This window comes from Parus major, chromosome 7 (assembly GCF_001522545.3).
Source record: "Parus major isolate Abel chromosome 7, Parus_major1.1, whole genome shotgun sequence".
Lineage (NCBI taxonomy): Eukaryota > Metazoa > Chordata > Aves > Passeriformes > Paridae > Parus > Parus major.
The window spans coordinates 4,668,305-4,681,751 of NC_031776.1; the positions used below are offsets into that span (position 1 = coordinate 4,668,305).

A 13,447-nucleotide genomic window follows, 5' to 3' on the forward strand; every position below is an offset into this window, starting at 1 on the left:
CTTGGTGACCCATCACAGGCTCAGCACTGATGCTGCTGGCAAAAGGGAGGAAGGAGACTGCAGAGTCAGGACTGGAGTGGGATCTCACCATGGTCAGAAGAACACCCATCATCCCAGTTATAACATCCAGACTGCTGCACAAGCTGGATGGGATGCAGCCCTCGGCAGCTGGGCTGCTCCAGCTATCTTAGCAAGAGGAGGGAACCCACATTCCTGCAACTTTGCAGGATACACAACCGCTGCTTCTAGGGTAAGTTCTCCTTCTAGAAGTTATTCCCACCCTGATATTAAAGTACTAAGTACATTTGAGGCCCAGATTCCTGAAAAAATTTGTTTACTGATTTCAGAGCTGTGAAGCTTCAAACAAGAAGACACAACAACCTTTGAAAGGGTGTCTTGAGGTTGTCACCAAATGCAACACAGCCACGAGCCATGGGACAGCTCACTGAACACGTGCCCATCTCATGTGGTTTTGGGGATACCAGGATTAGATCACTCATCCCATCCCACCACTGATGCCATCCTCTCACCCATTGTGGTTGGTAAAACCTCAGCACAGCTCTGTGGAACAAGTGCTAGAGAACTTCATATATATATATGTGTGTGTGTGTGTGTGTGTATCCAGACACAGAGCACATAACTGTGAAACGCCCCATCTGCTCACGTTACAACATTTTAAACACATGCAATTAACTGAACTGAAATGGCATAAGGATCAGTCAGTGTCTTATTCCCTGACTCCCACTATTTCCACCTTCCTCTCACCCTAACATATGGGAATGCCATATGAATTACTAAATGGATCATGCTAAAACTGGAGACTGCAAAATCTATTTTTAATACAGATTATGGGGGGATATTGTCAGTCCGTGGTGCAGCATTGTTTCCCTTACAAGTTTGGTCTGTTACTACTTCTGGCAAGCCCTACTTCCAGTGCTGACATCTCCAAACTCTCCTGTATTTTTCTCTGGTGTTCTGAAATAAAACTCAGTTTCCTTGAGAGTTCTTTGGTGGGAACTTTGCAGGAATAGCAGGTCAGGAGAGAGTTAGCACACTGCAGTTTTTCCTGCCCTTCTGAAGTAGCCATGAGATACCCAGTTTTCCCTGTCAAAGCTACTGAGGTATTTATTAATCAATCATGTAGGGCCATTACCCTGAGCTTTCACAAAATGTCATGGAGACACACAAATAATGTGCTGCCCCAAGGAAATGGACAGAGAAAGCTCTATATGTTGGGGTTTTTTGTCCTCTGGTACAAACTGGGAAGGTATACAGTTTTTTCACTCACTCTTGAAAGCCCCTCCACCCTAAGGAACCAAAAAAACAAGGTCAAAGTGTTAGGAGAAATAACTGGAGCAACCTGATTTGTTTATATGTTGATTATTAAATCCTGATGCAAAGCTAAGGAGATGTACACTAGAGATCTATCAGCAAACAGACACAAAAATACAAAATCTCTTTACAAGGCCACAGCAAGTTCTACTAGGCATTTTAAAGCCAAGGCAGGTCAGGTCAGACAATTATTATTGCTCTGAGCAGCTCACACATCTGTGTTAGCATGTGTTACCTGAAATTGCAATGGTTATCAAGAACACCATTTTCTCCTATGCTTGAAAATTAATTAAACCTCATCTTTACAGCCAAATGCACTATCAGCAATGCAGACTCAATCCAAAACCAATAACAGATAAAAACCTTCAGGTGACATCACAAAGGACTAGAGGGAACACGTGCCAAAAGAAAGTGATTTCTGGACAGTAACCACTTCTTTCCTTTTAACCTGTACAGACTTACCAGAATTTGGCTCCACTAGAAGCTTTTTCTTCTATAATGAATTTAACAAGACAAAGAAAAACAATTTACACATACACAGAGAATCATGTGGATGCACAGTTTCTAACTGATTCCAGAAATTATGTTCATATTTGTATATTAGATTTTACCTCAGAAAACACAGGTGCTACCTAGGCAAAATGGGATGTCGGGACCTATCCAGCATTTCCAGCTTTGGCTGGAGACAAACAAGCCAGGGGTTCACAGAGTTCCCAGTAGTTAAGGAAGGGAAGCTGGGTGCATTGAAGCAGCTTTAAAAATATTTAACAAAGCAGAAACTGGAACTGATGTGTCATAAACTACTATCAGCTACCATGAAACTGTTACTTCATTTTAATGTGCCACAAATCTAAGCCAGCCTCTTCAGGGTACCACCATTTCACAAGCAGAGGCAGTTCAGAGTCTCACACTTAAAATACTTTCACATATTTATTTTGCCCTCAATGAAAAAGAAATTCCCACTCATTCCTTCCTGGCTACTCTCTGCAGGACTGAAACTTCAGAAATGTTCTCATGGTTTTCCCTGTGAAAATTTGTTGGCAAGGCTGTGCTTTCTTGCATATCAGGTTTTTACTCTTCACAGGCAAACTCCCTTTTCTCTTCATCACTCAGCACCACAGATTTAATTTCATTTTTCCTGATGTAACCATAGATCAAGGGAGCTGAAACATTTTAAAGCACAACTAGTATCTGTCATGGATTAGGCACCCATGTAAAGGCATAAAGACCCTGTGCTCCACAAAAAAACAGGTTCCTACTCTTCCTTCGTCAGAGGAGATCAGGAAGAAGAAGTGGGCACCTATTTCTTATAGTCAATGTGGCCAAACTCAATTGGAAGGAAGCCCAAGTTGAGATAAAACCACCAGAAAAAGCCAGTAAGAAATGAAACCTTCAAGAAGCAGTAGTGCTGGGGAGAGGCAGCATGCCTGACACAGCTCAAGGGGGGAGACAGCTCAGGTTCAGTGACCAAGACACTGCCCTCACATGACAGCCAAGCCCTTGAACCGGTCAGGTGGAGCTCCCCCATCCCATATGTTCCTCTGGCTCAGAGTGTGATACCTTTCCTTCAGAGGGGGAAGACAGGGAGTGACAAGGGGACAAATTAATTCAGAAGCTCTTTGCAAGCACAGAAGTAAAAAAATAAAGACAGAAATTACTCTGTGCTGCCAAATGAAGTCAAGTGTGTCATAGTTCTGATGTGAGTGTATTTTTTAAATCTTTATTGGTGTTGTTATTATTATTATTATTATTATTAGCATTTGGCAAAAAGAGACAGGAAATACCTTGCTGGTGATGTCTGCTCCCAGCACAAGCCAGTTTGGAATGCTGAATAGCTTACCCTGGAAAAAAGGGAGAACCAACTATTTTCAAACCTCAGCTTAGACTGTTATTTACGTAAGCAGCATTGCAACAATTTTAGTTTTGTTTCTATTTTATATAAGAGGCTATTATAAAGAGAACAAACATCCCCAAGAATGCTTGTTTTTCTCCTCCTCTTAACTGGGCATGGTCTCTGAGGGAAGGGGAAATTTGCACACTTATGCACTTGTGAAAGTTGAGTTAAATTTAACAGGGAAGAGCCTCTGTTCAGTTAAAAGCCTTATAAAGAAATGAATCCTGAAATAATCCTGTCTTTCAGATATGTAAACACAAAACCAGAATACACTGGCTCATCTGTAAAGTGAAATACATGGTTCCACTGGAGGACATAAGTAACTCCCAGTCAAAAGGGTTGGCTGGCTGACATGAATGACTTGCTCCCTGCAGCAGCAGAACAGTGTGGTCTAACAGGGAATCAAATTTGGAAGGAACTTGTTTTTAACTCCAGGATGAAGAAGCAGTTTAAGCATAAGGAGGCTGTAAAATTATGTTGCTTACAAAAGATAGGCTCAGTTTAGCAATATACAGAGCACCAAATTCATAGAATACTAGGCAAGCCACCTACAAATCTCTTGCTTGAAGTGAAAGCCAAAATTACAGATCTGTTCTCCGACAGAATACATCCCTCCATCTGTTTGCTGCTTCAGGTCAGATTAAATACTGCAGCTTCCTAGAAAGCTAAATAAACTTTACCTAAAGAGACCCTCAAAACACTGACATGTGACTCTGGCTGGCTTTATTCCTTCTCTCCAGAGTCTGCAGCCACAGAGAGTGCTGTGCCACTGCTGAGAGACTTACCACACTCCCCGAGGCAGCGCCTCCTCACACCAGGCTGTTATGCCAAATGCTCTATCTTTATCATGTTACTGAAAAGCAGTTGGATGCTTCTCGTGGGTGAACCCCAGGACCAGATTCTTTCATTTCTGCAGGCTTTTTCAGAAGCCTAGAAATAAGCTCTACACTTATGTTTCACCCAGACACATCGAGGTCCCATTTGCACAATCACATACACAGCAGCACCTCTGTACTCTTGGTAGTACAAAATGTGTCTAGAGCCAAACACTTTCAATCCAACAGCCTGATGCCAATGTTGTGAATCAGCATAACAAAAATTCAGATAAATAAAATTACTGTGGATGTTTCATTCTCATGCTGGTGGAATATCAGGACTCCAAGTCCTTGGTTTCAAAGCACAAGACTTCTGTCATCTTAAATGATGGAGAGTCTCTACAGCTCCTTGTAGTGGTATACCTTCAACCCAGTCTGCATGGGACACCACCACTATCCACTCCTCATTTTATATAAGCCAATATTCAATTTAAGGCACTCATCTATGCCTGCCCTACTTTGCACAGATGTGTGTTACCTCTCTTTTTAACATTACTGAAAGCTAATGGCTGTTTCCATCACTTCCTAATAGAGTATTTCCTAACACACTGGATTACTAGAAAAACAACTTCCTCTTCAAGAAGAACATCAACATACACATAACTTTGAATGCAAAACTAATCTTACTGAAAACTGTCCTTACTTAACTAAGACTTTAGCAGATGAGAGCACTGTAATGTAGGGGCAAGGAACATGAACTAAACTTGTTGAGGAAGATACCCAAAACAGTTTCCTAAACACCCTGTACAAGTAGCTGCTTCAGAAGCACCTGTTATGCACAAGTGTTTAAGAAACCAGTGTTATTTCAGAGATGGCATTATGTGCTTTACAAGGCTACATGTCCAAACTGGCTCAATTCTCACGTTTTATGGACCAAACAAAATTTTCATTCACTCTTACACCACCACAAATTCCTGACAGAAACACAACTCTGATAACCAGCCATTTACAAATTGCTCTTTCACATCTTGGCCTCACATACCTGTTTTCTTATAGCCGTGGATGACAGAAAACACAGATGTATGCTCTGTGTGGAAGCAGGAACAGTTAGGTTTATAGCTATTATTAAACCAAATGAGAAGCCAGTGAACAGACCAAGGGAATCTGATGTGTCATAACATCAACCATATTGCATTTATCTCCTGTGGTTAGGATAAAGACAAAACTTAAAATTAGTACAGCTACACAGTGCTTCAAGAAGAAACAGGGCAAGAGAACCACAACAGAGCAGCAGCCAAGCACAAGCTGATTGATGATACCAGTAACCCTTCAATGTGTATTGTCACAATCTGGTGTCAGCCCACCAAATTACTCAGGAGCACTTGCTAAAGAAATGTGAATCACTTTGTTGCAGCAGCCTTTTTCACTTTACATTAGGTGTGACAGCTGTGCAGCTGCACCAGCATGCAACAGCCCCCCACAGCTTGTTCACCCAGGACACACACACCTTCTTCCACTTACAGAAAATAAGGTTTGCTCTCAAAGCCCGGACTGTCACAAGCTCAGAGCCATACACACACCTACCTAGCAGCTTTCAACCTGTAAAAGTCACCACCATAAGAAGCATGGTGAGGTGGCCCTGTGATTGCTGTCTCCCCAGAGCCCTGCATAGAGCCATGAGGACTCTGTGTGAAATTCACATACAAAAAGTAAACTATTAGAGAGTGCAAAGTAGCTTGTTTTCTTGAGTAGTTGTTACATTGTCACACAGCCTGCTTCCTGGTAAATCCCTATCCTGCACCTCTCCAGTAGACCGAGGTGTGTCTATAAACAAACCATAAATATCAAAAGAATTGCAGCCTGATGCAAAACTCCTAATGCCCAAGTCCAGGCTGATTTGCTTTATTGCAGAAGGGCTGTACTCAGAGAAAGACAAGCTTCTCAATGGTAAACAAGTGCTCATTTGTTTCCATGCCCACCAAAGCCTGTGTCAGGCTGCAGGACAAGCAGCAGGTTCATCACTTCTCCCAGCACTCTGGGATTTCTTCCTGAACTGAATGCAGTTCTTCCCATTTTCAACTCTTCCACCTTTCACTGTCTCTCTAAGCTGAAAAAGAAAAACTTCAGTTTGACAGAACCACAGGGAAAGACAAGGACACAAACATGTTATTCACAATCCAGAAAATCAGTTTTCTGAATTAGAAGCACCCAAAGGCTGAATTCTCCAAGGCAACTTGCTCAGAGTACTTGATGCGGCCAAGAATAAAGCTGACAGGGCAGAAAAACCCCTCGGATTTAAGCAATCAATTGCTGAGCCACTGAACCGAACACAACTGAGGATGGGACTTTGGAACTCTACTAGACACATTTTGATTTCATTTGTGCTTCAGCAGCATCCCCCTCCTCACCTGTGTCACAGATCTGCAGCTCTGCTCAGCACAGCTATCAAGGCCAGTGTAGCCCTTCCATGACCACCACAGACCAACAACCCATTTCTCTGGGAGGATTATTTGGAGTTCATTCCCCTTGGCAATCCAGTTTGCTGCAGCCATAAAAATAACTACTTCAATAAAGTAATACCTATGCAGAAAGACTAAATTAACAGAAGTTCAGACAATAGCAGAGATTGAAGTATCATATTCAAATATTCACAAGATTACTGTGCACAGAAGAGAATACACGCAGTGGGTATGAAAAACAGGCCATTAAAGCATTAAAAATCTAAATAGTATTGAAGGAACTTTCTATCAGTAAGGACAATGAATCAAAAGTTAAGCAGCAGTAGCACCACTCTATGCACTGCATCTCTGAACTACAGTTCTGGGGAACAAGCTCTAACTTCTGGCTAACCAACTTCCTTAACCCTGCCAAATAATTTTATTTGCAATTCTGGCAGCTCCCAACACAGCTTCTCCCCCTCCATTGCTGTGATTTTCAATTTAATATACCATCATTTTCTCCTGCTACATTCCCTCTGAGCTAATATCCTGCTCCCATGGGCAGCACAGAGCATGTCTGCTGGATGCTAATGTTCCACTTTGCAAGATGTGCAATGCAGCACTTTATGCACACTGCAGGAAGTTTTAATTCAGAACCAATCCCATGAATACCTTCTAGGCACTAGCTGGGTTGTTTGGTGAGAAAAAGCAGCTAGGAGAACATTAGAAAAACAGTATATATGCCATTTCTTCAAGCAGCAGGGTGCTACTGATAACAAAGTCTTGTCTCCCTTGCACTGCCAGTGTGTAGTAGAAGGGCTGGAGGCAGCTCTGTGCCAATGTTACCCCAGCAGGCAGCAGAAAGGCCACACCAACACATAGCTCCAAACTGGTAGAAAACAGATGCACTTTGGATGGTGGGGAAGAGTCACCACGTTGTTTTCCCAGGGCCACCAGAGTCGCTGCAAGATCTCCATAAGGGATCCCAGCTACGGTCACGTTCCAAGGCGCCGTCTGTCCCCGTTCCCGCAGCTCTGCTGCGGTGTCATAGCTCCTTACATAAGGCACTTCCCAAGCCAGACAGAGAAGCCCTTTAACACACTGGCATCCTATCCAACCCTCTTCCCACCAAAGAGTTTAATGAGGGCTGTTTTCAAGTAAGGTTAGGAGGAAAACAATTATCTTTCTTATTTGTACGAACACAGAAAATAATTGAGCGGAGTACAGAGGGGTGGGCAGGAGGGAAACAAAATGCAAGGCCTTTTTCCTCCACTTGCATATAACTTTGAGCCTTAGAAATACTGGGGTAAATACTTAAGTTCAAGGGATACACAGTATCCAAACGGGAAAAACATGAAAAGAAAGAATAAAAACATCCACAAACCTTCAGCTCTTTTTCTTGACTGTTGAGGAGATTTATTTGGGTTTTGCTACTCCTGCCCAAAATCAAAGAGAAACTGCAGTGAAGCTGAAACATTTTGTTCATTCACAAAATTTCTCTTTCCTGAAATGTCTCACATTGAACCAGTCAGACCAATGTGAGAAACATTCTTGTAGGGAGTGTGGAGTTATGATTTGCTCAGTGAGGAATGACTTGATTTGCCTTCTACTCATCAAGGCTTGGCACAGCTTACATGTTTCTCCAGCAATACTAAAAACCCAGCTATACAGCCATAAACTCATACTGGTGCTCAATTGTTCTGCAGAAGTGACTGCATTTAAGAATGTTATGTTCCTTATAATCTATGTACAATTACAGCTTCTCCCATTCTTGCCAGGACCAGGCTTCTCCCCAACACCCCTTTGTGAAAGGTTACACCTATTAAGCCAAACCTCATTACTGCTTATTTTGATCACAACAGTGTTTAGGAAACAGCTGAGAATGGGTCTGCCTTGTACCAGGTACTGTACAAACACACAGCAAGAATATTTATATAGATACATAGATTGATGTTTTTATGGAAAATGAACAGTAAAAGCATATCACAAACAGAATTTCTAGCAACTCCAGGACTCTTTTGTAGTGGGGTAAAAACACTGCTTTTGCAGTGTATAATACATAACATATAATAGAATACATAATGTATTTTTGAAGTATAGAAGCTATATGCATTTATTTTCATTTGGTGGCAACTTGTGTAGCAAAAATAAATCAGATTTTGAAAATGCAAGTATTACTGCAAGACAGTGGAAGATCCCTGTCCCAACTAGTCTGCTATCTCAGTCATCATTAAATATCAAAGTGGGAGGAAAACAACAAAGTTCTTCATTTACATGATATAAATACACAGTTTCTCTAGACAAAGACTACTACTTTAAATACTGCAACTTCTGATGAAAGCAGCAGATTTTTTTATTATTTTAAACAACTTCAGCTAGAGAGCAAAACCCTAGATGTGGTGGACAGTCAACATTTTATACCAGAAATGTTTTTTTTGTTGTAAAGTATCTCTCATGTTTAAAACACAATTCAAACAAAGTGCACAATTCCATTAACATTTGTAAATAATGTTAGAAGACAAGTATCCCAAAAATCCCAGTTTGTTTAACATCAGTTTGAAAACTGTTGTAAAGGATGGATGGTAAACGTGATATTGAATGAAAAGACCTTCTTCCTATTTTAATATTTTTTATAAAACCCTATGTAAATGAAAAGGGCTATTCATGATCTCAAAAGGGTGGACTGTCTATGGAATTCTGTTCCACTTCCCACCTACTGGTTTTATAATTAAAGTAAGTTTTAATACTGATTAAATTATCCAAATACTTATTATGCTATACAACCCTATTCTGCCATGCACCCCCTCAGGCCCCCCAGAAAAACCCAAAACCTAACCCAGAGGTTATTTTGGTGATTATTTTTTCCATGGTAAAGTAAGCAAGAACATAACAGCAATAACATGCTTTCTTTCATACAATTCTTATAGCTGCTGACACTGCATGAGGACTCCTTCATCCTCACTTACTTCAGTGAAATTTTCTACAGAATCCCTTGGGATAAAGTCCTTAAACACTGAGTTTACAAAGCATTTAAGCATCTGTATAACTTTAAGCACTTGGGCTATCCATCCTCACTTAGAGCACTTAAGCACTTAGACTAAATCATGCGCTTGGTGGCATCGCTGACTCCAGGCTTTAGTGTTATGTCTTTACAGGACTATCCAGCTACCATAGTGTAACTGAAATACAGAACCTGCATTTCCAGAAGTTACAGAGCAAGATTTCCTTTGCTCTTACACTGTGGTTACCAGATGCAGCATGTATTTGTGCAGTACATAAAAACCCCTGATTGGGATCAGGTATTGGCGGAGTCAACAACTTGCTGTTAAATGAAACAGATTGATTGATGATGTGTTTCAAGTGACAGGGAACCTTTAAAAACCAGCATTTAGTAAACTGTAAGCACTCTTCAGAATGAGGGCAGCACTGAGCACAACGAATGTAGCGTTGGGTTCACCATTATGTACCTGAATCTCTGCAAATGGCAAGGCCAATTTGCATCTCCTGTACTTCTCAATTACAGATTACTCCTGGGCTTGGTCTAGTTTATTGGCTCATGTCACCATGACAACACATCCAAAGTCATAAGATACTTACCCCTCTCCCTTACATTCCCTTCAGCCAACTTGGAAGACATTTGGCATTTATTTGAAAGCCTCCTCCACACATAAACCTCCATATGCTGAGCTACTACATGTGCTCCAACCAGAAAGGTATTTTACCCTCTACAGGTCCCAAGGTAAATAGACTACAGGATTTACTTTGCCATTGAGCACTCTACACAACCTGATCTGTGTGTCAAGTATTTGACAATTTTCACAACAAACCCACCAGTCATTGGCAGGATTGCTGCCTGATTTAGTTACTTCTGGTCCCATTCATCTAATCATAAAAAAAAAAAAAGCTCTGAATTTCCAGGCATAAACCTTTGGTATATTGACCTTTTATTGCCTAAATCTGGAAGTTTAATTACAGCCCTAAACAATAACTTCACCACTTTTAGTGCTACTTCTTCCCCTAGATGAGCAATGGCAACATCTCTGTTTATTAACTTAGAAATGCTGTACACAGGAAAGCAAGATGCTTCTCTTTCAGAGACACACAGTTTTTGTGTACACAGAAGAAAAAGCTAACAGAGCACTGGCTGAAGAGAAAACTGAGCCAGAAAGACATGGAGGCAGGACCAAGTTGTCTTCAGAAAGTCCCAGAGGAACAGAAGACACAGAGCACACAGCTACACCGTCATTTAAGAGCCTGCTGTCAAGATTGGATTTACCCATCATCCATACTGTAAATCCCTGGCTGATGATGAGAGGATGCTTCATCCCAAACTCTCTGGATGAAGGGATTAGTAATGTTCAGCATCTTAGCCACAGGCCCAGACTATTAATGGGATCTAGAGAGCTTTGACATGGGAAAGGTAAAGCAAGCTACTGACAGCCCACCAGCAGACTGGAGAAGATGGCACCACTTAAGCACACTTCAGAAGCTCTCATCCAGGTATAAAGCCCAGCTCTGGCATGCCACAGTGAGGACTGATGTGCCAGACTCTGCATCTTATTTCACATTGCAAAATCAATCAGAGCTAAGAGAGGTGCAAGAACTACCATAAAAAGGCAACAGTTTCCTATACCATAATGATGAAAAATCAACATCTGAGATCAGGGCCCAGCAGAGGGAAGAAGGCAAGGAGGAATTTGAAATGAGGTAACTTCACAGACTGGAAATATCCCAAATGAAACACACAGTCAGAAAACTATGGAGAGCAAAAAGCAAGCTACTCCAATAAAAGCACAAGTCCTTGTGCATTCCCAGAAAAGAACTACCAGCTAGCTGAGGTTGGCAGGGGCCTCTGGAGATTTGCCTTGTTCAACCCCTGTGCACAAGCAGGGTTGCATGTGTTCATAGCAGCAACTCTTTGTCCAGAAGACAGCTGAAACAACCCTTTGGTTCAGTTTAATTAGAAATGCAATTAAAAAACCCACAGTCCTGCATGTTAATTGGTCAGGTCAGTGGATGTTAGTCCTTTCCCACATGAAAACACCGATTTTCACCTTCATTACAAATCATATGATAATCCCTGGCTTTGCACAGCCCTCAGCAAAACTCATACCTCATCTCAAACTTGGCTCTACTTGGACACATTCCTCAGGGGTACCCTAAAAGCATTTTCTGTTACACAGAAGACAATGAACAAATGAGTCAACACACACTGGGTATGAACTTGTCCTGCTCTTGACTGCCTATTTATTTCTCTAAGTGTAAGTCAGGAACAACTCCACTGCTGTCAACTGAATTATATCAAAGTAGGAAAGTGCACACAGCCTTCTAAATGAAAGAGGCAGTATCAAGTTTCATAGCTTGTGTAAAACACTGTATGCCATTAAAGGCTGAGCAGAACATGGGTGTTTCATGTCCTATTTATTAAACCATACTTGCTGTCCTACTACACAAAAAAGGGATATAAGTCTCCCATACAAATGCAAACCTACCTGTTTTCTGAAGTACTGCTAAAACTAACATGAATAACATACCACTTCCATTAAAGGGATCCGGAGAAAAAGAAACTGAAAGGAAACAGAAAAAAATGGAGAAGAATACAAGACAAAGTCTAAGATACATAGCAGATAATGACATAAAAAGGACACAGGATTGTGATTTTTAGAAATCCAGGGGTAAGCTCTCAATAGAGCACCTGCTTTAGCAGAAAAGTATCCAGCAAATAAATGGCCAGCAAAGCCACCCCTCTGCCAAGTGCCCCACATATGCTGGGAAAGCAAGTATGTGACTCACATTGCTGCTGAGAAACTCAGCTCCTCACACAGGTCTCATCACAGAGTTCCTTGCTCTGAGACTGAGCACCAGCAGGAGTGGTCCCCTTGCTGCTGAAACTCCCTGCTCTCCTGTCTGGAAAGTGTCTCAAATACTTTCTTGCTTTGCATGACAAGAGGACAAGAGAGATCCCTTGGTGGGTAGAAACAAAAGGTATGACTCAGTATTATTACACTGGAAAGGCAGCTAGCTGCCTAAAGGCCAGAAACCATGGAGATAAAACCACCCATTTGGGTGGGCCTTTGTGGCATCACTTCCATAATGGTTTTCTGCTTTTGAAAGGAGCTTTGGAGAACTCAATTAATCAAGGCTTTTGATGCTTCATGAGCTAAACCACCACTAGGACAGCCATGGAAGTACTAGCACAAATTTGTTTTCACCTACAGAAGCACAAGACCTCTTTACATCCTCTGCTAATTCTCAAGTTTCTAAAGAATCTGCTTTTACTGCCTGGTCCACACCTGCATCCATAGACATCTCCTGGGCTGATCCTGTATGCTTCACCTAGAGCACTCATTCCCCTGCCTCTTTGAGAGTATTTAAAATCAGAATAGGGAGCAGGGCAGAATCCTACAGCTCAAATCATTCTAAAGTGAAACAAGGAATCAGCATGTTTCCAAAGATGGGGATAATAGTATGCAGTTCAGTTTGGAAAGGAAAAACAAAGCTGTACAGATGAACATGTACACACCTCAAGCATGTTCCACCCAAAACTTGAAATGTTTCAGCTGCAGCTGAAAAGGAACTGTCTCTTTTATCTGATGCGTTGCTAAACAGTTGTAAACTCCCTTTTCTTGTGGTATAAGCATGCTTTTTCTCTGGAGAGATGCAATCTGGCTTACACAAGAGAGATGTTTTTCTAAAAGTAACATACTTCCTTATGCTCTCAATGCACCACAGGGATGATATCTGGGATGTAAGCACTTCCATGTTGGAATGACCAGTACTTCCTCCAATCTTGTACACCATCCTGATACAGTGGACTCCAGAGAATATAATAGATCATCTCCATTTTAAATATTTTTTGCATGTTTTGTTCCATTCACTCAGCAGTTTCACTGACCATGAGGCAATCTTCTTAGGATAGGAGCTGAGTTCACCAACATCTCTTCTGCATAAGCAGGAGCTAAGAGATG

At 41.5% G+C, this 13,447-nt stretch overlaps 1 protein-coding gene across 29 annotated transcripts in view; it reads right to left on the reverse strand.

Moving 5' to 3' along the window:
- MAP2 (microtubule associated protein 2) overlaps window positions 1–13,447 on the reverse strand; it is a 173,211-nt gene that overhangs the window by 143,108 nt on the left and 16,656 nt on the right. The window lies entirely within an intron of this gene.